Source organism: Notamacropus eugenii, chromosome 4, assembly GCF_028372415.1.
Source record: "Notamacropus eugenii isolate mMacEug1 chromosome 4, mMacEug1.pri_v2, whole genome shotgun sequence".
Taxonomy (NCBI): Eukaryota; Metazoa; Chordata; class Mammalia; order Diprotodontia; family Macropodidae; genus Notamacropus; species Notamacropus eugenii.
The window spans coordinates 434,083,055-434,107,801 of NC_092875.1; positions in this window are offsets into that span (position 1 = coordinate 434,083,055).

Sequence of the window (24,747 nt, forward strand, 5' to 3'; positions counted from 1 at the left end):
CCATTTGGAGTTTTCTTGGCAGAGATACTGGGGTGGTTTGTCATTGCCTTCTCCAGCTCATTTTACAGATGAGGAAATTGAGGTAATCAGGGGCAAGTGACTTGCTCAGGTTCAGACAGCTAGAAAGTGTCTGAGGCCAGATTTAAATTCAGGAAAATGAGTCTAGCAGTCCCTAGCTTGAGGCATAGTTGTTATTTAACGGATTGACTGAAATTCAATTTCTCTGATTTTTGGAGGAACATAATGTGAATGGTGGTGGTTGGGGTGGGAGTTTATTACTGATATATAAAACAGTTAAAGGAAAAGAAAACTGGATTGATTATTTTAGCATAATGCAGAGCTAGCTTTAGTGTTTATCCAGGGCAGGGCTGTTTATGCCAGTTTAAATAATCCTAGGGCTGTAGAATGAAGCTCCTACCTTCCTTTTGAATGGGACCAGATATTCAAATTCAAGACAGCCTACTGACCAGGCTGCCAGTATCTAAACTCAGGCTGGATCAAGTCTTCATCTTCAAAACCCCCTTAAAAGGAGGTTTTGAACTTTCCAACCAAGGCATCCTGCATACTGCTCCCCTGATTATCTTGTTAAATTTCATTTATCTTGTTCAACAGTTTTCAGTTGCTTTTCTCTGAGTATTGGAAAAATAGTCAAACTTTACAAGCTGGAATTTGAGGTTTGTTGTCATCTAATCTCAACCTACCTTTCCTATGTCATATGCTAATTTTTTCTGATGTTAACCTTTTGATTTTATTGGTATGATTTACCCCCTATCTCACAAACATACCCTATACAGGACGGATGCCACACTTTTGCTTGTGCTGTTTCTCCATCTTGGAATGGCCCCCATCCCAGTCCTGACTCTTTAACCTCTTTTTCACCTTCTTAACTCTCTGGCTCCTAGTTCCTACAGTGCCATAAAATCCTTCCTGATTCCTTCAATCTCAAATAATCATTTCCTCTTTTGAACTGATGCCACTCAGCTGGTACTGAATCAAATTCTACTTTGTATGTTATTTAATTTTTCATGTGTTCGACTCTGTCTCCTTAAACTAGGTTCTAGGTTGATTGAGGACAGGGATAATATAATTGTTCGTTCTTGCAGTCTCAGATCTAGTACTGTGCTGTCAGTACAGTAGTTACTTAATAAATGTTTATTGAATGGAAATGAGTACTATTATAAATTTATATGCCTCTAATCATGGCTGTAGTTTACAGTTAGAGTGTGTGCATTATTTCATTCCATAAACATAACAACACTGTGAGATTGGTAGGGAAGACTAAGCAATCATTTCTTTCAACTTTTTTCCCCCTTATTTATTGCATTGATTTTAATTCTTTTTGATTTGAACCTACTAGGTTCTATGAATACTATAGTATTCTATAACCAGTACTATAGGTCCTAGGTAGGATAACCAGAAGGTTATAATAGGTTGTCTTTGCTTTATTTTGTGTTATTGTTCTTAAAAAGGGCCATTTTAGGCTTACATTACTTTTCTTTGGAAAATGAAGTGAGATTGTTTTAAGATGTCTTAGAGACCTCCATTTTATAACCTCACTTCTCTCCATCGAATTACCCATAAATGGTGACAGCTTAGGGAGATTGTAAAATCATCTATGGGAATTGCATAATCTATTGACAATCAAAAATGTGGGAGTCATTATGACAAAGCAAAGCTAAAGGTGAATCTGAGTCTTTTGTCTCATTTGAATTACTAGCAATGAATTAAGGAGTGATTTGATTGTGAGGGTGAGATTTTTTCCAAAGGGCATTTAAAAGTATTCAGTTGAGTATTATACTTGGGTCACATTCCTCTTTCTACTTTCATCCAACTGGAGGTGTTCCCTCAATGGCCACTTATTAACCTGACTCATTCTTGACAGTGCCTTAGCCCTGGATACCCACTGCACAGTTGGGGTTCTGCTGGTGCTGCTGTTCTGAGTAACCTTTACAAACAAGTCATTCTTGTAGATGAGTCATTTAATCATAGCCTGTTTGGATCCCCCCACCAAGTAACTGTCCATGGAGATGAGGTGAGAGGGCTGTGCTGTGTATGTCAAGAAGGAAAGGAGGGAGCTACTTCCCTCACTCATCAAGAAAGTTACTCCTGTGCTGCCATCTGGCAGCAGAAATTACTTCTCTAAAATTGCTAGTATAAGTTAATGGGGCCTACCACACAAATAACTGGCATACCAGACATAACCTCTAGTGATTGGTTTTTCTTTGCCCTAGCACAAAGGCAGAAATACATAGACTGGATATGTTATCAGAATTTTGTGCTTAGTCTTTCCTTTAAATTTTCATTGGAGAAGTCCAGGAAAGGACCTTGTATTCTGTAACATGATGCCCTTCTCATGCTCTGTGGTTTGTATGTGATTTTAGCTAGGGAAGTGGATAATGTACCCAGGCATCACACAGTGGAACAGATCACAATAAACATGAAAATGGCCACGTTTTATGTGAGCTCTTGCTAAAAGCATGTCTGTTTTTGAATTGCTGACTTCAGTTTTCTTCATTATTTTAACTTCTTTGTCTGACTCATTTGAACCATTGTGAGGTCATAATTAAAATATGTAGTAAAAATATTAGTTGAATAAATAGATATAAGAATGAAATTTGATATTGTCAGCATTTATTGCAAGCCCCAAATTCATATAGCAATTTTAGATAGCAGAAAGCTGTAGACTTGGAACTGTCTTTAAAGACTTGATTATCTAAATTAGATGAATGCTTTTCTGCACAGCCACAGAGAAGAAAAGGGACAGGACCATTGGTCAATTTCTCATATGTAAAGCAAGGGGGTTGAGTTGAATGATCTCTAACATACCTTCCAATCCTGATATTTTCTGATTCTGTGAGAGATAAAACCAATGGTGACTATTCTCATTCACACTGTGGATATTGACCATCTTTTCCTAGGAAAATGCTTGAGAAATGAAAAGATTGACTACTAAATAGGGAAAGGAAAATACTTACTGGAGACAAAATTTCCTCTTTTAAGGTTGTAGCAGAACAGATATTGTTAAGGATGAAGAGAAAAGTTTGGTCAGAAGTGAATGGCCAGGAGACTTGGACTTGGAGACTTGCATGAATAATTGTCCACATGAAATGTCAAAGACTTTGTAAGATAGCTCACCATTTTGGAAACTTACTTGTCAGTGCAAATAATAGTGAATGGTCTAGTCTTCAGATCCATTGGTTTTTAAGCTGAAGTAGATGGTAAACTACTTAAAGAAAGGGACCCATGTCTCATGTTTCCATGTATCTCCCATTGTGTTTAATGCCTTGTATCTACATACATACAAATAAATGCTTATTTAATAAAAAAAAATTAACTGCTCTCTTTGGAAATCTTGCTTTCGTTTATACCTCTCTCTAGCTCAGAGAACTTTGCTCATCTCTGTCTTCAATATTTTAGTGACTCTGTGATGTAACCAGTTTGCTCCTTCTCTGGGGCTAATCACAATCCACATGGCTCTGTGCTGTCCTTATCAATATTAGGGTGTTTCTGACTCTCTTCAGGTTTCTTTGACTCCTCTTGGTCAAGAGGAGCTATGAGCTTCCTTATAGATATTTTTCAATTCCTTGATATTTTTCTATTTAACAACAGCAACAGCAAAAACAACTAAGCTGTTCTTGATTCTGTTGGGTTGTTGTTGTGTTCATCTTTCATTTTTGAAGAAGACCATGCCATCAGAGAAATGATGACATGGTTGCACTTGACTTTGTTTTGAGCGAGGGATGGCTGTGCAGATCACCAGCCTCACTTCTCCTCCAGAGCCATCTGAATCCAGTGACCAGATATTCATCAGGATGACTGGAGATGGTCCAAGATGCAATGGGAGACCTTGGACTTTTTAGGCCAGACCTTTTCATGTACTCATTTAGAGGTAAAGACTCAGAAAAAAGAATGCAGAGGTAAATGATGTGGCTAGAAAGACTTCCTAATTGCAAAAGTCAGAGGTGCAGCCAAAACCTTGGGGAGGGGTATTCACATTTTTAATGTTAAAAAGGTCCTGCATGAATTCAGAAAGTAGCAAGAGATTTTCTGACCTAGTCCCTAGAAAAGGGGAATTTTTGTTGATGTGAATATTGAATGTCCATGTTTCACTCTGCAGGGGACTAGATCCTGTCAGCATATCTAGCAGAACAAATAGAAATGGATCCTTGCAATAAGAAGTCAAAGATAGAACCCAAAAACCATGTAGGAAAATTTGGAGAAACTTTATGACCCAACTGTCTAATTGTTGTAATGAACAGGGTACAAATGGTCCTTAAAATTTTTACATCTGTTTTCCTAAGAACCAGCCTTCGTTATCCTGTAGTCATTAATTTAAATTTTAAACAGGCAAAGACAAGATTATCAAACTCATGAGTAAAGACCAGATGTTTTCAAAATTATGTCTTATGTAGGAGTGTATGCTACCCTTTCTTAAAGCTGTTTCTTTGGTTTCTTCCATTAACCTAAGAGTTTCTAAGAGGACCTAAGCAAAGGAGAAGTCGATGGTGAAGATTTATATTTATAGTCCTTGATGAACTGAATACATTTACAAGCTGCATTTTGAAATCATAATGATCTAATGTGGAGCAATCAGAATTCCAAAATCATCTAATCAAGAATGACATCAGAGGCGAAAAATCTCTCGATGGAGTAGGTATAATTCCCACTATAAATCTTCGATTTACAGCAGATGTTCTAATTCAGGGGATTCAAGAAAGAACTTTAGAGCTAAGTTGTCCAGGAGATAGTTATTTAGAAAGCAAAGCCAACATAAAACTTTGTTTACTTAAAGGAAAAAAAAGGTCATTCTTAATCTCTGTCCTCATTGCCCGGATCATAACCATCTCATCTTAGCCAACAAACAGCTTAAGATCTTGCCTTCCTGAATATCAAGAGAGTTGGATGGCTAAATAAATCTAAAGAGACAGAAAGCTGCTTGAAAAGAAGGATAATCAAAGGGTGATACAAGGGCTGCCTGTTCTCTAATTTCTAATGTCCTTCCTTCTATTGTAAATTCCTTTTTCTCTTCTCTCCCCCAGCCCTCTTGGTAGGGTCTGACAACAGGAATGAACATCAGCGAGCCCTCAAAGCTTGTCAATTCCAGCAAGGAGTTATTTTGGTTCATTGATCAAGGAAGTCATTGGGATCCAGAAATGCTAGAGTTGTGCATCATGCTTCAACTTAATGTCTTCTCAGTTGGCACACTGATGAGGCACGGCCTCCTGGGGAGGGGTGGGTGGGTGGCGGTGGCCAAGTTATGGATGTGGCCCATGTTATTGCTGCGTTTGGGCCCTGCCCCCTGATCTAGAAGCAGAACTGTCAGTGCCAAAGGTCTGTTGTTCTTAACAGTTTACTTGGTCTTGTCAGAAGCCACATTTATTCTTTACTGTTTTCTTATTGCTTTTATAATAAATATTTACAGATTTATTGCATACTTATTTTCCAAATGGATAGACATTTTTAGAAATGACATTTCTAAAAGTGCAGAAGCTATCTGGCACATCTACAGTGTAGCATACCATGTGTTTTCTGACAAGAGCCTCATCAAAACTGTCTCCGGAGTTTATCTGATGAAACTCCATTGCGGTGTGTTGTATCAAGTTTATGGCCCCGACCCTTTCCTCTTTGCTTTTTTATTTTTACATCTGACACAGGGAAAATGGCAAATTATAAAAAAAAGATTCCCAGCAAATTGATCTGTAGAAGCCACAGGAACTCCTCAGAACTATGGAGAAGGATACTGCCTGCAACAGCTTCCCCTCTCTTGGAGAGAGTCTCTTTTCAGTCACATTTTTGGTCATTCTCTCCTTCCTGTCAAGGGAATGGCTTAAAAGTTGAATGGGAAGGAGATGTATAGAAAAGCAGCATAATAGGCAGGAAGTCTATATTGTGGAGTCAATTCCACCATAAAGATGCTGTTGACATGTCAACAAAGTCATTTGAAGTCAATACTTCATTATCAAAATATGTAAAGACAATAATAACAGTTCTTGTTTTTTAAAAAAGAAAACTCCCTGGCATGTTGGATATAGACATTGTGATAGATGTATGGGAAGATATAGACAAGAGTTGAATGGAATGGGCAGCCATGGGAGGTGGGGTGGGGTTACAATCTGCTTTATTGGGGCAGGATGGGGGCAGTATTAAAACAATGCCTGAAAACCCTTAGATGAAGGGAGCTACATCAAATAAGCATACTGTAGCAGGAAGGTCACCACAACTGGATGTGGAAGACATGGTTTCAAATCCTGCTTTCATTTTTAAATGCCTTTGTGACCTTGCCAAGTGACTTCATCTCCCTAGGGCTCAGTGTCTCCATCTGTAAAATAAGAGGATTGGGTTTAGTGACTTCTGATGTCCTTTCCAGCTCTAGGTCTGTCGTTCTATGGTAGCTGTTGATGACTTTCTACATCTATATAGACATAGTATGAAGCTGTCACTTCATCAATTACTAATCTGGTAAAATGAAGAAATTTTTTAAAGCTCTTTGGAAAGGGAAATTGGGTAGCACAGTGTATAGCACTGCACTTGGAATCAGGAAGACTCATCTTCCTGAGTTCAAATCTGGCTTCAGACACTTACTAGCCATGTGGTCTTGGGCAAGTCACTTAACCCTATTTGCCTCAGTTTCCTCATCTGTAAAAGGAGCTGGAGAAGGAAATGGCAAACCACTCCAGTATCATTGCCAAGAATGCCAAATGGGGCCACAGAGAGTCTGACATGACTTAAATGACTGAACAGCAGACACCAGTTTCATAGAAATAAATGTTCCAGTAGCTCTTTGCAGTGGTGGCCAAAGCCACTATCATAGGATCATAGATTTGCAACTAGAAGGGACCTGAGAGTCCAGTTGGAAAGAACTCATTACCAGATGTCTACACTCTGGAAGTCCTGGTGGAGAGTTTATGGCAAAAAACTGACCTGTCCATAACTATCAGCTTTTGACTTCATGTTGGCTCCCTGGTTTCTGATCATTTGACAAATTTCTTGGTTTCTCTTTTACCTGGTAGTACATATGTTGGTCTTAGAGAGAATGGTGTAGAATCATAGACTTATATGCAGACTTAGACTTATAGACCTAGAGCTGGAAGAGACCTTATAGCATATCTAGTTTCAATGTATTTTCCAAATAAGGACTGTTTGTCTCCATTAATTAGAATTCCACCAGTTTGGAATTTGTTCTAACTTGTACCTGGAGGAGGTGGATATTGTTTTGCAGATCCTTTCTTCATATTGAAAATTAGTACATTAAATAAGACTGTTGGGAGAATGTATTTAAACCTTAAGAAAACTAATCTATTTATACACAAACGTGATATGTTAGTTATATAATTATATATGCTAATTGTTCAGTTCTTAACTATTTGTTAAAGCAAGTCCCTTATTGATCTTTACTAGGTTGCAATTTTGCAGTTTAGTTTAAGTATACTATCTGGAAGTATTAAAATGGAATTTTGAGAAGTATTCTATATTCCTGATTGATCTCCTAATTAATCTGAACTAGGAAAGATTGTAGTTTATGTGAGTTTTATGATATAGGAATCTGATACAGCTCATTAGAAAACTAGAAATTAAAGTTATTGCTAAATTAGGTGCATTTTCCCTATCTCCTTTACATTCCATATTTTCTGGAACATTTCAAAAACTTAGACCTTCCTAGTGGTATAACAATGAGAACAGCTCATGACACAAGATTTATTCATCATTCAAGACAATCTCCAGATGTGAAGTCATGTGGTTCAGAACTGGGAGAGATCTTGGACATCATCATTTTACAGATGAAGAAACTGAGACTCAGAGAGGTTTAATGATTTGCCCAAGTTCCACCAGGTAATTGAATAGTAGGACTGGAATTCAAACCTGGAGAGCCTATCACTTTCCCCCAATGCTTCCCTGGTTCCCTTGATAGAGTCCTGAGACCTGAAGCTCATACCCACATACCCTAACCCTAGCTATTCCTGTGAACTTGAGAGGAATTTCGGGAGATGGTTGAAGGAGGAGGGATCCTCTAGGAGCATTTAACAATTTTGCTTTCATTATCACTTTGTTCAATAAACTGTATTGCCATAGTATGTTGAGTGCCTAGGTCTTGTGCCTGTGGGGCTTGGTTGTGCACCATCCAGAAGAGAATCCATATGTAGGGCTGGGGCAGAGCCACAAATCTTCTATGTTTAATATTTTTGAACAATATTTCATGTAATCTCCTAGTTTGCATTTTGAATTAGTTCAATATGGATTTTAAACTTCTCAGTACCATGTATATTCAAGGAAGACTCTGATGAGATAACTTAGTGGGTGGCTTGACACAGTATTGAAATAATATGCCAAGTAGAGTCAAGATGTGTGATTATTTAATAATAGGAGAAGCAGCAATGGTAAAATGCTGCCTCTAAAGTCAGAAGTCCTGGGTTCAAATCCTAGTTCTACTACTTTCTACCTGTGTGTCCTTGGTAAAGTCGTTTTATCTCTTTGAGTCTCAGTTTCCTCATCTATACAATGAGAGGCAGAATAGTATGGTGGATTAAGTTTTAGGTTTTTAAACTAGATGATCTACAAGGTCTCTTCTCATTCTAAAGCCTATCGAAAAAATTCATCTAAAGTCTATGAGTGGGACAACTAGGTGGCACAGTGGATGGAACGCTGAGCCTGGAGTCAGGCAGACTCATCTTCCTGAGTTCAAATCTGGCCTCAGACACTTCCTAGCTGTGTTACCTTGGGCAAGTCACTTACTCCTGTTTGCTGCAGCCTTGTCATCTGTAAAATGAGCTACGTAAGAAAATGGCAAGCTGTTCTAGTATTTTTGCTAAGAAAACCCCCAACAGAATCAGAAAGAGTCACACAGGACTGCAACATCTGTACAATAGTAAGAAGTCTATAACTCTCTGGAAGTTATTTTGAGGCTAGTGACTAAATCTTATATCATTAACTGTTATTATATTACTTGAAAATTCCTTCCAGTTCTATATATATGATTTTTTTTGGAGGGTCACAATCTTCACAGAATTCATATACCTAAAGGAAGTTCGTCAGAACCAGAGCAGTCACTTTGGGAAGTCACACCCTTAGTCCAAAGAAGCTATCATGTTTTAAAAACTTTTAAGAACTCCTCTCTTCAATGACCTTTTATTTATGTTCACTAGGGCAAGCAAACTTTTGGGTAAGTGAGTGGTAGCTTTATTTAAGATACTGTCTCACCTCAGAGACTGACCTCTGATCTGAATTTTTAGATAGAAATGTAGGTCCAAGAGAACTCTAAATCATTCTAAAATTCATTTTCCTTGACTAGAAGCTCATTAAATATTAGAATGGGAGGGAACATGGTGTAGGGAGTTGAGGGAGATTCTGGAATCTTCTCTGAGTGCCTTGAAAAATATGAGATAATTTGAGAGTAGGGACTATCTTTTGTCTTTGTATCTCTGGCACTTAGGACTGGGACATGGTTAACACCTAGTAAATGCTCATTGACTGACTGATTGTGTGTTCTTATCTGAAGGAGGTATGGAATAGATAACTTCTCTGACAGTCCTTACAGGACTGTAATTCTATAAAGGTGAAAGAAATGTCATAGTTAACTCCTTGGTCACAAAGGCTAGAAATAATAGAAAATTGTTGTGTTTTTTTTGTTTAGAGACTTAGGGTTCTAAAAACTGATGAACTAGATGACCTTGCAAGTCCATTCTTTCCATCTCAAGGACTAGATAAGGGTTATGAAATGAGCAATAGGACTAAGACTTCTTCTTCCTTCAGTTCCCAACCCCATTATCACTATGAGTGTATGTTCTTAACTAACACATTGGTAGTTTCTTTCCGAAAACATGTCATCCCTGTAGGATTCTTTGATGGCCGAGGTTCCTGATCATATTCAGCTTTTATAAGCACTCCTGTAGCTCAACACTAATATACAGTAGAGATTTGGCAGCTCTTGTTTTTTTAAGAAGCTGGCGGCTATCGAAATGTAGGACTGGAGAGAACAGAAGCTATGTTGGTTTAGCTCCAACAAAGCAGTCAAGTGTAACTAATACTGTATTATTAACACTGGGTGAAATTTTCAACTTTCAGTATCTTGATGAAACATAGACAATAAAAATTGCTCAGTGACTTTTTCTAACCTTTCCAACCTGTATTTTACTCCCCAAGACCACCATCCACTTTTCATTCGTAGACAATAAACCGGAGAGTGCAAAAGTATGCCACTCACGAGGAAAGATGGCTTTTTCTCTAAACTCAACAGCTACATGAGATTACTTTGCCAAATTTAACTCTCTCTTCTTATAAATGCCCAAGTACAAAAATGTAGTTATAATGAGTGGTAGCTGGGGCCCCTTGGGATAGAGGAATGGTAAGGGAGATATGTTTTTGTTTTTAAGAACAAAAACTAAACCACTCCACCCCCAAAATGCATTGAGCTGGTCATATCCTTGAGAGTGATAAGAAAACATTTCATTGCAACCCAGTTGTTATTTAATTAATCTAATTGTTTTTGAAATGTTATATTTTTAAGAAATACAGTAGAAATAAAACCATGTGATATATTAAAATCACGGGGGTTTCAGTCATGCCCCATTGGAAATATTTTTGTTCTCTAGCATTTAATTTCTTTAGGAATGTGCCAGAAGATGGTAAGACTTTTGTAAAGCACCTAGTCAGGCGTTTTGCAGTGGGGTCAAAGAAAACATTTCCTTGGACTATTAAAAATAAAAAGAATATCCTGCTGATACTTCACATCTCTCATTTTGGGTAAATTTCAGTTTTTAGCAAAAGCCCAGGCTAGCCCCAGGCAAAATTGTGATGCTTAACTAGGCTCCCTTTCGCCTTTCACTTATGTGCTCCTGAGCCCTTTTGCAGGGGCCCATTGTAACTGGTCTGTCTTTTCTGCATCCCCCACACCAAGTTTCAGACTCTAATTGCTGAAACCTTTATCAATCACTAAACAAGCATTGATGCTAGAATTTCTGTTTCCAAAGAATAAAATGCCCTCTCCTCCAGTATAAGTGGATCACCTGAAATCTTATCATCATGAAGAACTCAGGTTTGGATACTATAGGATACTATACATCTTCTCAGCTCATCTTCAGTTGCCTTTTTATTTCCATTGGAGAGTGGAGACTTTGACTCCTTCTTTGGGCTTCTTGGTAACTCAGCTCCCCATCAGCAGCTCTGCTTGGCTTCTACTCCATGAAACCCCACTCCTCTTGCCCTTTCAGTTTCCTTTTGCATGCTGTTTACCATCTTTAGATTAGAAGACCTTGGACATGGGGTCTATCTCTTTTTATAATTTGTAGCCCCAGCATTTAGCACAATGTTTGACACATGGTAGATGTTTAAAAAATGTTTATTGAATTGAAAATTTATTAAGCACCTTCTGTGCTAGATGATGAAGATACAAAGGAAAAAAGGACACATTCTCTTCCCTCAAGAAAGTTACCTTCTGCTGGAGAAAGAACATGCATATACTTAAGTATGTATAAAATCAATCCAATCATCGGTCAACATTTATTAAGTGCCTGTTATGTTCCAGGCACCGTGCTAAACACTAGGAATACAAAAAGAGGCAAATTTTAGTCCATGACCTCAAGAAGCTTATAGTCTTATGGGGGAGAAAGCATGCAAACAAATATATACAAAACAAGTTATATATAAGGTAAATGGGAGATAATAGAGAGAAAGCTCTGAAATTCAAAGAGATTGTAGAAGACTTCCTATAGACAGTGGGATTTAGTTGGGACCTTAAGGAAGTCAGAGAGGTCTGTGATCAGAGTGGGGAAGAGAAAGTGTTCCAGGCATGGGGGACAGAAAGGGGAAATGCCAGGAGCTGGAAGCTGGAGTGTCTTGTTTGTAGAACAGCCAGCGTCACTTATATTCAGCATCACTGAAGTATATGTGTTGTGGAGTAAGGTCTAAGGAGATTGGAAAATTAAAAGGGGACTAGATTCTGGAGGGCTTTGAATGCCAAATAGAGCATTTTGCATTTGGTCCGGGTGGCAATGGGAAACCACTGGACTTTATTTAATAAATACAAAGAAAGACAAGCTACATTTTTTTTGGTGGGTGCAGGAAGAGGCACTTGCTGCTGGGAGATGAGGAAAGGCCTCTTGTGAGAAGATGGTGCTTGATCTGAACTTTGAAGGAAGCTAGGGATTCCAAAAAGGAGAGGTCACCTGGCTAGGCACATGACTCCAACTCAAGCCTGACTTCAGGTCCAGTGTTCTTTCTACTAGCAGTCATTACTTTCATTTAATTCTTTCAACAGGTGTTCCAGTATCTACTATGTGTGAAGTACCATGCTAGGTACAAGGGATATAAAGATAAAAAATGACAAAGTGATTGTCTCTGAGAAGGTTATGACTTATCAGGGATATAAAACATATGTGCAAATAAATACTCAAAAAGTGTGTGAGAAGTACAATTGACTATGATTTCAGGAGAGAGAAAAACAACTTTTTAATAATAATAACTAACATTTATATTTTATTTACTGTGTACCAGGTACTGTGTTAGGTACATTATATGTATTGTTTCATTTGACCCTCATAACAACCACGGGAGGTAGGCATTATTATTATTCCTACTTGATAGTTGAGGAAACTGAGGCAAGCAGAGATTAAGTGATTTACCCAATGTCTCTCAGCTAATGAGTGTCTGAGACCAGGTTTGAATTCAGGTCTTCCTGATTTCAGGCCCAGCACTCCATCCACTGAATCGCCTACTTGCCTTTTCATTGGGAAAGTCAGTTTCACCTAGGAAGTATCCTTTGATCTGCACTTGAAGGATAAGTTTCAACATGCAGGGATGGAGTGGGAGAATAAGGGCATTTTGGGTACAGAGAATACCAAGGCAGGAAACTAGTCTAGTTTGGATAGAGTATAGAATATTTGATGAGGACTTCTGTGAGGCAAGACCAGAAAGGCTGTAAGCAGATTGGGGTAGGGACTTTGACTATAAGGTGAAGGAGTTTGGAATTTATTCAGCAGACCATGGGGAGAAACGAAAGAATTTTGTATGAATGAATATCTTGAAGAGTAGTGGAGTGTTGTACACTAAGAAGATAAATTTGACAACAGTGTACAAGATTAATAGAGTGTGGTAGAGAACAGGTGAAGAGGTCCAGTAGTCTTAAGGACTGTGCACTAGAGCAGTGGCCATAAAGATTTAAGGAGAGGACAGATGCAATAGATATTTCAGATACAGACCCAACAGGATCTGGGAACTGATTGGTTGTGGCACTGTGGGAGATACAAGAAAAGTGCAAGACCTATTCGCTGTCGTCAAGGAGCTTACAACTATCTGGAAAAGATAAATACAATACATATGAAAGAGCTGCAGATCGATTCACTGAAAACTTGCAGTAGTAACTATAAGAAAGGAGAGCTCAAGGTAGGTTCTTTCTACTTCTCATCAAAATGTACTTGTGCAAGGTGACATTTGTTGATTTCTGATAAATTAATTCACGCTGAAACATTAATGGTTGATAATTATTTAATATTTTATTTTACTTAGGGTCATTTGCATTTAAAAATGGTATTCCTAAGGATACCATTAATCTTAAGGTTAATACCTTAATAGTACCTGCTTGCAGGTACTATTGACAGACTGGTTAGGGAGACATTTTTTGAGCAGAGGCATTTTTTGGCAGTGCCCCTAAAATCCCAGCCCTTAGGTAATAGATGATGCCCAATGTTAGTCTAGGACAAAGTATGTTATGGTGCAGTTGATTCGACTTAAATATTATCATGATAGATATCCATCACTGTATCTCTAAATGTATATTTTCTTCAGGCTAAGATTACTGCATTTCCTCCTGCCCATCCCTTGGGCATTTAAGGGCAAATCAAACTTCTCAGATCCTCCATCTTTACACTCAAAATAAATGAAATAGGACAAAGGTCCAAATTTGATAATAAAATACTGAATTCTTTCATCACTCCCTCTTTTGCTTCTCTCTTAGAGTCAAACGGGTTGTTCAGTACTATTTGTTAGATGTCTACTGTGTCCTAGGGACCACACAATTGTCTCTTCTTTAGCTCTCAGTGCAATCCTTGTAGTTCAAGCCCTCACATCAGGAACTGATATTCTGAGGATGGCCTATGGTTTAAAAAATTTGATCACGTGACCAATAGCTTTATGAAGTAGCAACACACATTGCTCTGTTCCTTATGCCCTTAGATAAGCACAATTTTAATTTCCAGTGAAAAGTGATTGGGTGATACATAGCAAAGTATTCTGCTGGAGGAGGGAGAGGGAAGGGGAGGGAAGCAGGGTCATTATTTTTTCATTTGTTTCTTGGAAGAATTTTCTTTGATTTACTAAATTGTAAGGCCCATGAAGTCAGGGATCATGTTTTATTGATCTCTGCATTTCTCTAAGAGCATAATTGACAGAGCTTTGGACAGAGTATTCATTGAACTGAAATTTATCTCTTCATAATGGCTCTAAATTGTGAATGAAAAGCAACACAATCTGTGATGTGGTGGGTACTAAGACACCCAAGATAGTTTACTAAAAGATAGACAATGTACTCCCCTAAACCAGTTAAACCAGTTGTTTCTTTTCTACTGCATCTCCCATGATCCATTGGCTAGTGGTTGGGACCAAAGTGTTCAGGCCAATGCAATAGAGATTACAAAATTTGGAGTGGGAGGGAAACTGTTTCTAAAAGGAATTGGGGATGATGTAAATATAGCATTTGTCTTAAGTACTAAGTGCTTAAGCTGATGTAACATCAGACCGTTTAACCCCTAGCCCAGAAAGGTGTAGGAAATCAATGGATAGTTTTCAGTGTACTAATTCAATAGTTTATGGTTGGAATAATGTATCTTCCCCCTCCACACCCAGTGTGGTTAATGAGGCCAATCTCTTTTCAGCGATCATGAAGAAAATCTGTAATGTTCTGAGGCTCGATGCAATCAGCTCTATATTATTTGTGAACAGAATCATCCAAAAAGATGTCAACATATATAATAGAGAATCCTACTTTCTTTTGGACTTTGGGTAGGACATCCACTAAGGTGATGAACAGAAGGCTACCACTCTGGTGGTCATTGCCTCCACTGGGCTCTACTACAGATTCCGGTTGTTGGTGGGTTATCTAATAGCTCTGATTCAACTCCTGAATTCATGTGGTTGTTTGGTCACTCCCATCTTGGAATACTCATTCACTTAATATGAGAAAAGGATAAACACAAAATAAACAGTCCTTCATGGTTGGAAATAAGCTCCCAAAGTTTCATATGTTGAGTTGGAGCCAGGCAGGGAAAATTTATACGTGTTCTGTGTGTATAACCCACCAGGCATGGCAAATCCAAGCATGCTCTAACCTTAGGCCCTCATATCATATCACATAATTTTTCTTAGAATGGGATGACACAGGTTCAGTCATTCAAATAAGGAGAGAAGGAAGATATGTGTTTGTATGTCAGTCTTAACCCAAGACTGGGTTAAGATTATTTCAATAAAACAAAATGATCAGTATCTTCTGCTGATTTTTAAAAAGGTAACATTAAGAATAGCTGGAGGGAAAATATATATTCAGTTCATCAACATTTAAGTTAAATTTCACATATGTGTATATTCACATATGTGTATACATACATACATACACACACACTATCTATCTATTCTATCTATATCTATATATCTATATGAATTTTAACCATAAATGCAAATGAACTGAAATCATCCATAAAATGAAAGATTTACAGAATGGATTGGAAAACAACCCAAGAATTTGCTACATATAAGAAACATAGTGAAAATATAAAAACACTGCTTGGTCCCTCTTGGATGTTACTATTGCTATCTGGAAGTCCTGTGGATATTTTGAAGCTTATTTTTTATTCTTTACTGAAGTTATCCCAATTAGCTTATTTGTTGATTCTCTAGGGTTTTCTGAATAAGTTACCAGTCAACAAACTGAAACAATTTTGTCTTCTCTGAAATAGTTTTGTCTGGTCTATGCTTCTTCCTTTAATTTCTTTCTCCTATTTTATTGCTATCACTATCATTTTTGGAACTTGGTCAAACAATAACGGGGCATGCTTGTTTTACTTTTACTTCCATATATATGGGGAATGTTTGCAAATAGTAAATAATAGCTTTTGGTTTTGATATTCCTTCTATCATTTTAAAAAATGACCCCCCTATACCTATATTTTGCAGGTTTTTAAGGTCAGTGAGTATTATATTTTGTCAAAGGTATTTCTGAACTTACTGAAATAATCATATGATTTGAAATGCTCTTGTTTTTAATATGATTAAAATGTACAGTTTTTCTCATGTTAAGTCATATTTGTATATTTCCTATAAATACAACTTGATTGTTGTGAAAACCTTTTTGTATATACTATTATAGTCTTTTTGGTAGGTTTTATTTTTAAAATTTGTGTGCTTATTCATTGTGGTATTGATCCATAATTCTCTTTCCTTGTATCATCCTTCCCTGGGTTTAGGTATTAGGATAAGATTTGTGTCATAAAAGGAATTTGGTAGAGACATTCTGAGTTAAAGTGAGGTATTATAATAAAATTTTATTACTTTAAGTGAATCTAAAAAGCAGGAGCTGAAATCATGATTTTGGATAAGACATAGCAAATCTAGGTGGTCAAGAGAGACAAGTAAGGGAAATTACATTAAATACTCAAAGACATCATGAATAATAAACTATCTTAATGTCAAATATGTGTATCTCAAATTATGGAGAAAGCTAACTTAGGAAGAAAGCTAACTGAAATACTAAAATGCCTAGAAAGTAAGACAAGTATTGCACTAACATTAAAAAAAAGCTTGTCAAGTCTAGAAGAAAGACAAACAAGAAAGAAATCACATATTTGTGTGTGTAGACAACTCTCAGTGTCAGTCCATGAGTTCATTTCCATGGAAAAGAGTATAACTGCATAAAGAATAATTCTAATTTTCAGCCAAATGGAGTATTTGGGTTGATATTTAAGAGGACACAAAGTGTTGCTTTGTCTATTAATAGGCACATTATGAATTTTAAAATCATATGTGATATATTTCAGATGAACAAGTTATAAAATAGCTCCTGACAGTTAAGAGGCTATGAAATTGACAATTGATGGGGAAAGGCAGCAGGGATATTTTGCAACCCACAGTTCCAAGGAACTGAGAAACATTTTCAAATACTTATAGCAACGTAGGGAAAAATAATTTTATTTATGGAATTTCACAAAGTGTAAATCTAACCAAGAAGAGCAATATTTTCTTTTTTTTTTAAATTGTGTTCTCCATGGAAATGTTGAACAAAACAAAGAAGACCACATAGGAAACTGTGAACTTTCATTACATGATTTGTTTTTAAAAAGTGCATAATATATTCAACAAGGTAGAAAACCATCTGAATTTTTTGTTGTCTTCCTTTTATGTTTTATTGCCTTTTTTGTCTTATTGATGAAAAATAATATTTTCCCCTTTATCCAAGACTGTGCAAGGATAGGCTTCTATTCCATACCTGGGGAAGAAGATGTGAAAGCACAAATAAGGGGAAATAACACCTGCATCTTGTGACTGGGGAAGGAAGGCCTGGAATGAAAGAGGTTTTTGGCCAAATACGAAGTTGAGGAAGAGATCAGAATATGAGAGCAAACTGCTAAGCAGGAAGGGAGCTCCAAAGAGAAAGGTAATTTGGAGGGATAAGCAGAGGTTGGCAAAGGAGGTTCCTTAGGTAATGCTGGGAGGGGAAGGAGGATCAGGTCAAGGAATGTAAATCGTAAAGAGCAACATTTAAGCCAAAACTTGCCTTTTTGGCTCTTGAAATAAGATGTAAACATATCTGACAAGCAGAAAAATGAATGAGAACCAGGCCACGAGACTAATCTCTGTGTGGGCTATGTAGCTGTCCTTTGTTTCAAAGTCATATATGATGCTTCTGATTCCAGCCAGTCATCTTGCAAATGCATGTCATTAGCCACATGCAGAACTGGGTGAGAGAATGTGAATGGCTCAGTGCAAATCTATCCTTCCTCTGGAAACAATTCAAAGGGCAGGCCCTCCTAATGATGGGTCAATAAGTCATCTTCGTTCTATGAAAGGCAGCACATTTGGACAGGAACGTTAGACAGATGTTAAACACTTGTATCATTTATCCACTTATGTCCTGGATTCAACAGTCATTCTTTCCTTCCTCTTTGCCAGTATTCCTGAGTGGATTGATGAATGGGAAAAAGGTATTACATTTCTATTAATGTCTTCCTTAAGCACTTTTAACGTTTATTATAACTCCCTGCTTAAAGAGTATCCATCTAATCTGATTCTTACTTAAAAAAAAGTTTCACATTTTTGTTTTATGTCCAATAGTATCTAAAAATATATATATTTAATTCCTCTCTGATACTACTTCATATTCTTTGACCATTCTCCTGGCTGTATCCTTCTTCATCTGGGGGAAAAGTCATCACTCTCCCCAGAGAGGAAGCCCATCGGTAATCTCTAGCATACCCCACAAGGAAAAGAAGGAAAGATGTCATTGTGAGGCTGGGCGTAATTCATTGCAAATTAAAAAAATATACCTAAAATCTCACTTTGTGTAAGATTTCGTGTAATACAGTGTAAGAATAATAAAGATTATTGTTTTATAACCCCACACAGGTCTAGTTCTTTTACCTCGCATCATGTTAGGAGTTTTTATAGCCATCTTAAAGACTTTGTTATCTTTGGCAGAAGCCTGGTGGCTTGGCTCAGCAAGCAGGCAGTAACAATGATATCAGTTCCTTTTTTTTCCCCTGGAATACCATGTTACCTAGAATACATGAGAGTCTGGCAGAGGGTTACATTTTCTTCCCCTGTATCCCTTTCACACCATCTGTTTGGGTGTGCTAGAATCCACTGGAATGTCTTTACAAGGTGTCAAAACTCCAGGAACTCCACTCTATTTGGCAGCTGAAACAGAAAGGATGAAGTTATCATGGGAGTCAGAGAGAAGAGAGAATCCTGGGGCTAGTCTGTCACAATTACAAAAGAGACAATTTGCAGTATGTTAGAATCCAATGTTGGTGTGACTTTCTTGTAGATATGTTTCTGATGGAAGACTCAGGAATGGATGTCATGGAGGTACCCTTGATCCTCAAAGAAGGAATCTCCATGTGAAGCTGCAAAGTATTTCACAACCGTTCACACGCTTGTCCAAGATCCTTTAAAAATGGCAACTCTAACATGAGCAGTAGGAAAATAGGATTTGGTCCAAAGCAGCAGCTGGTTTCAATGAGCTGTACTGGTGTGGATGACCAGAGAACCATTCTACCTTGGGGTCACCTCAGGTCAGCATCTCAAGGCAGCTTTCCCACTTTAGTCAAACAGAGTTTAGGACAGCACTACTGCTCCCACCAAATCTGTTTAGAAGATGCCCTAAGAACATTCACCTTGGATTTAATCTGCAGAGTTCTATGGGAAAGTATAGATTGGCTTATAACTGTGTTTGTTTACAAGTTCATGGAGGAACGTGCCCCTCAGATTCAATTTCTTATATCTGTAAATTTAAGATTGATATGCTAAGGAAAGCACAATATTTACTAAAAGTAATATCACAATGCAGTTTATCTATTTAAAAAATGCTATGAAACACTTAGAGTCTATAAAACAGAAAATCTTAATATTGCTTCAGGATTTCCCTCATTTAAAAAATATATATCAAACCATTGTCTGATTGAAACTAAACATAGTTAAACATATATAGATATAAATTATATAATTTACATTTATTATCCTTAATCCAGGTACACATGCAAACACATTTGTATATATAAATTATGTATGAAATACTCATAGTTAAAATTTATGTGGCTATATTTGAAGCTGTGACATCAGAGATAGGCTTAAAACATGTTTAATTACATTACCGGTTTGTATAATCAGAGTTAGAGCTACTGATAGATTTTGCTGACAAGAATTATGGAAAACAGAAGCTAATTCAGGACTGTACTATTACAGATATCACAGGGGAAGAGTCTCAAAAGTAGATCCTCACATACTTTATTTTCAATGGGAATTTTATCCTAAAAAAACCCCCCAAGCCAAACACATTTCCCAAATAAACAAATTGTGGGGAAAACTGTAGTCACAAGTGGTGATAACTTTAAAACTACGATATCCCTTCATGATATTTTGTTTTTGTCTGTAAAATTTGTTCATTTTCTTTGACCTTTTAAAAAAATACCAGCTTATGGAAAAATAAGTTTTCATCTATTAGATATTGGCACATGATGAAAAAGGTATTTAGGGGTCAGTGTGGTTTGTAATAACTCTGTACCACCCGCAACACTTTTTCTGCTGGCACTGAGGTTTTTTCAATCATCAAAACTTTGGTGTTAATGTTTCCACCTGATCACATATTTAAAAGTTATTTAGGTTGCACTTTTAAAAAGTGTGATCAGTTGAGCAATCTTTCAAAAGAAGTTTGCCTATGATAGTTGGAAATATTTTCTAATGAAAAAAGGTTTTTAACTTTATAATTAAAAACGTGGATATATATTTATATGTAAACACATACACAAATATATGTCATTATATACATATATATGTCACACTTGTAATTTCATCAACATAGGGAGGCTTTGAATAGGGAAACTACTTCTACAAATGCAGACTGGCAGCATTTTTGCAACTTATCTTTATAGAGAGTTTCCTGGGTGGGGGGAATTGAGAACATAAATCACACACATACATATATGTTGATGATATATACATATATAGATGTCTGTTCACATACTCATATATCTATTATTATGTATCCTGGTGGGTGATCATTCTTAAAATGCCTCCAAACCAAGTATATTTGTATAAATATACTTGTATATTTGTATAAATGTATATTATATATTATATATAAATAAATTCACATATATGCAAGTATATATATATATAAATTCACAAATATATAAGTATATTTGTATAAATAAATTCACTTTTTGAAGGAACATGATTATTCTAGTAGAAATGATGTTCAGCAAATTAATAGCATTGCTACCTGAAAAGAATTGTATGGGTAGCATTCAACAATTTCAGAAGCAATATTGGTTAGGTTTTGCAAAGACTGGAGAGGAAATGCTGAGTTATGCATGCTCACTTTTACAATCCGGCTACTGAATTTGTTTACCCATTCATTCATCTTCTATTTGTAACCTCTGTCCCTTTCTCCACAAATGACAAAGAGACCAGAAGTTTTATGGAACCTAATCATATCGCTGAGACTTATAATATTTAAGTTAGCAGATAGATGTACTTCTAGACTGGTACCCCTTCTCTCTGAAGAGAGCTGAGTGGCCTCTTACCCCAATCTCTTCCCTCCCTTTTTGAAAGGAATGAAAGTCTTGCTTGGAAAAGGAAGGGGGGAGAAAAAACTAGAGATGTCTGTTCTGCCTTTCTTCAAGCCACAGTGTCCTTGCCAAATACGGGTCCTCTCTACACGTGGGAGTTGCCTATTACTCTTTTTGCTGCACGTGGAGCCTTACTACACATACAGGGCCCACTTTTTTTTATGGTCAATATAATTGACAGCATCACTGAAAGACAAGATCCAAGCTTGCTCTTCTGCCTCATGATTCTGTCCTATCCTGTTCTTTTAATCCCACTCGGATCTGAAACTCTTCTCCACTGCATCCTCAATTCATACAATTCCCTGAAAGGGCCATATGGCAGCACAGACTTTTCTCAATTTAGCCAAATCCACCTTTGTCTGACCAGGTTCTTTCTATCTCAGGCTTCTAGTTTTTGTTCTTTCTAGCTTCCCTTTCAAAGGTCATGTCCAAAAATATGGCCCAGGTATATTAACTGGCCATCAACTAACCAATCATTTTCAGTATGATGTAAAAGGGATAACTGAAGATAAGGCAAGAAACTCATATATTATCAGTGATTTTCCTTGTCACGAGAAGGTTACATCTTGTTAGGGAGATATCATCAGTGTCAGTATGAAGTTCTCATCATTGAGGATCCAGGGAAAATACCTGAGCACACCTACTATATATAAGACTATATATACATATATTTATGGAATAAAAAATTTTATCATATATATTAGAGTTGGGAGGATATTAAAGATTGTCTAGCAAGTCCATTATCTTCATTTTATAGATGAGAAAACAGATCCAGAGAGGAGAAACTATTGTTTCAACATTACAATGGTAATAAACAAAAGTGTAGGGATTTGAATCTGGGTTCTCTGATAACAAGGTCAGTTTCTACTGTACCTTGATTGACTGAGGAAATAACATTGAAGATAGAAAGATTAGAATGAAGCAAGGGTGGGAGGAGAACCGATGGCCTTGAACTGCTCTGAAATAAACCCTCACGGTCAGAGATCTGGGGATAGCGAAAGAAAACTAGGGGAAGATTTTTGAGACTGGTACAGACAGAATTCAGTCATCTTAGCACAAAAAGATCTAATTACTTCCAAGTAAGTCAACTCCAAAAGCAGAAAAACTTTGTGTGTATGTGAGTATGCATACACACACATATACCCATCATTGCTTTATTCATAAAACTAACACAGGTTAGTGTATTTTTACCTTTTGAAAAATGAGCCAACCGGTAAAAATGATAGGGATTTATGGAAAAAATTTTGACTCATTTTTCCAAGTTAGTTGAAATAAGAACTTGCATCAATATTTTTGCCAACCTCTAAATTAATCTATAACTCCTATATTCTTTTGATTCAGATTCTGGCAGTTAAAATTCTTTATAAAAAGTTACGAGCAAGTTCTATTTTATTTTATTTCTAATTGTACTATAAACTGATTAATGCCAACATAATTGTGTGTATTTAAATGGACAGGAGTAGGATGTGGATCTACCCAGACATATTTTCTAAAAAGTCATGTTTGTTACTAGATAATATAATCAAGGAAATTAGAAGCTGCTTTGTAAATTTGCATAGAGGAATAGTAAATATTTTACCTTTTCTGCCCACCTACCACATTTCTCTTCACTTTTTTTTGAAAAATGACATGGGCAAGAAGCTTAATACCTGCTTGGAGTATGCTCTTTAAAAAAGGGAATTGTGTTAGTATATCTTATCAGAGTCCTAGTATTTGCTGACCTAGAGACAAATCATCAACAGATCAACTCCATAGTGTTGTTAGACATGTCTGGATCTGTTGTCCAACTTTTCTCCATTGTTACAGACACAAGAGATAGCCCCAGAAAAAACACTTTGGACATGCTTTTGTACCATAGTTTAGTGGATAAAGTTCTGGGCCTGGAGTCAGGAAGACCTGAGTATAAATCTATTAGTTGTGTGACCCTGGGTAAGTCACTTAACCTCTCTTTGTTCAGTTTTTCTCAGCTGTGAAATGTGGATCATAAGAGGACCTCCTATGTCACACTGTTGTGAGGATCGAATGAGATAATATTTTTAAAGCATTTAGCATAGTTCTTGGCATATAGTAGACATTTAATAAATGTGTGTTATCTTCCTTCTAATAATATGTGTCATACCCGAAACCTTTCCTCCCTCCCACTTACATAGCTACATCTTCATTTCAGGCCCTCAATTGCTTCTCACCCAAATGTCCCAATCTATCTGTTGCCAGTATTTTCCCCTCTAATCCATTTTTCACGTAGCTCCCAAATGAATAATCTAAGATATTGGTCTGGCCATCAAACTTCTTTGCTCAAGAAATGTTAACAGCTTCCTGTTAATTTTAGGATACAGCATAATGTCAGTTAGAGCCTGGAACATAATTTAACCTCACCCCAGCCTCTTAGAATTGTGAACTTCCTTCAAGGACTGGCTCAGGTGAGTCAAGGGCTCCTTTTATGAAGCTTGCTCCCTGCTGATATTAGTGTTTGTTCCCTCCTAAAATTTATTGTTGCTTCTCTGTGTACATGCTATAGTCTTCCAGCAAAATGGAGGCTTCTTGAGAAGAGATGCTGTTTTAGTTTTTGTCTGTGATGGGCACAGTGACCTGTACATGTTTAATGTAGACATTTTGAACGACACTGAGTTGAATTGGCAGGCTTCCTTGAACTGGTGGTACACCGGCAAGATGAAATAACAGTCAGAAAAGACCTTTTACGATTTTACATCTGTACAGTTATCAAGACTGGTCTATGGAGAACCATTCATCATCTGGTTATTCTTCTCTGCTTACAAATGCTGGTCAATCTTAGGCCAATCCTAGGCTCTAATGAAAATGCTGATGCCCTCTCATGTAGTAGTTGAACCTGCAGTCTTTTGTCTCTGCAGGAGAGCTGTGCCAAAAGAAAGGGCAGGATAGCGGGTCAACAGTCTTTTGAAAGACAGACACGCTGAAGCCATGCTGACAAAACTAAGGGAGAAGTTGAAATTTGAAAATCATTCAAGCCTCTAAACTCATCTTTTATTGAAGCATCTCTCCACTTTAAGGGATGTTTTGAGTGAAATTATTCATTTCATCTATTTAGATGGAATAAAATTCTTTGGCTCCCACTCCTCTTTATCCTCTCTTTAAGACACATTTATGAAGCACCTTTATGCCTATAATATTTCATTAGATACTATATAGACTCTTTGGGAATATATAATGGAATGGAGAACTGCTTAAAAATGTCCTCTTGAATTTCTTGTGTAGATACACTTCAGTCATCTTTCTCTTCAAAGAGTTTTGTTGGGTTTCTTAGGTGACCAACTCAAATACAATTGGTTAGCGTCCCAGAGCAAATGAATGAACTCAGGGACATGCCGAATTTAATACTCCACAAATTTCTGTAACCAAAATAATCCAAAATTATTATAAAAGTTTTACACACACACATATGCAC